The sequence below is a fragment of the Nematolebias whitei genome, chromosome 19, assembly GCF_014905685.2.
Source record: "Nematolebias whitei isolate Nwh7 chromosome 19, NemWhi1, whole genome shotgun sequence".
NCBI classification, from domain to species: Eukaryota; Metazoa; Chordata; class Actinopteri; order Cyprinodontiformes; family Rivulidae; genus Nematolebias; species Nematolebias whitei.
Window position 1 is genome coordinate 39,061,421 of NC_056516.1, and position 1,401 is coordinate 39,062,821.

Below are 1,401 nucleotides of genomic sequence, written 5' to 3' on the forward strand. Positions count from 1 at the left end.
TTCAGTAATGAGAAACTGGACTCAGGTCATTCAGTAATGAGAAACCAGCATTTGTTGTTCAATAATGAGAAACAGGTGTCCGGTTGTACAGTAATGAGAAACAAGCTTCTAGTCATTCAGTAATGAAAAACCTGCATCTGGTTGTTCAGTTATGAGAAATCATCATCTGGTTGTTCAGTAATGAGAAACAGGTTTCCAGTCATTCAGTAGTGAGAAACCGTTGTCCAGTTGTTCAGTAATGAGAAATCGGTGACCGATTATTTGGTAATAAGGACCTAACATTCAGCCGTTCAGTAATGAGAAACCGTCATTTGGTCGTTCAGTAATGAGAAATCGCTGTCCGATCATTTAGTAATGAAAATCCGGCATTTGGTTGTTCAATAATGAGAAACCGGTGTCCTGTCATTCAGTAAAGAGAAACTGGAGTCCGGTCATTCAGTAATGAGAATCTGGCATTTGGTTCTTCAATAATGAGAAACCGGTGTCTGGTCGTTCGGTAATGAGAAACCAGATTCCAGTCGTTCTGTAATGAGAAACTGTCATCTGGTCGTTCAGTATTAGTAAATCGGCATTTGGTCTTTCAGTAACAAGAAACCGGTGTCTGGTCGTTCAGTAATGATAAATCGGTGTTTGATTGTTTAGTAATGAGAAACCAGTGTCAATTTATTCAATAATGAGAATCCAGCGTCTGGTCATTCTGTAATGAGAAAATGGAATCTGGTCATTCAGTAACAAGAAACTGGAGTCTGTTCGTTCAGTAATGAAAAATCGGCGTTCGGTTGCTCAAGAGTGAGAAACCGGCATCCAGTCTTTCAATAACTATAAACCAGCGTTCAGTCATTCACTAATGAGAAACCGTTGTTTGGTCGTTCAGTAATGAGAAACCGGCGTCCGAGGCTGTGGTAAATATAAAAACAAACAGAAGAAAATGACGCTCAGAGTTAATGAACAAGACTGGTAGATGTTTGATCCTTTCTGCTGAGACAAACGTAAGGAACTGGCTCTGTGGACCAGCCTGAGAACTGGATCCAAACACAAACGGTACCGCTCCATGAACTCACTGTAGACAGCACCTGTTACTTGTTGTTCTTGTTGTGCAGAAGGTGGCATCGGTTTCCTGACATTCAGATCAGGTTTTTTTATCCTGATGTTGTTTTACTATGAGAAAAAATGTTCTGATGAAGAAAACCTGAACCAACAGTTTAAAGAGAGACAGATAAACAACTGCTGAAATCTGCTTATAACAACTGCTGAAATCTGCTTATAACAACTGCTGAAATCTGCTTATAACAACTGCTGAAATCTGCTTGTAACAACTGATGAAATCTGCTTATAACAACTGATGAAATCTGCTAATAACAACTGATGAAATCTGCTTATAACAACTGATGAAATCTGCTT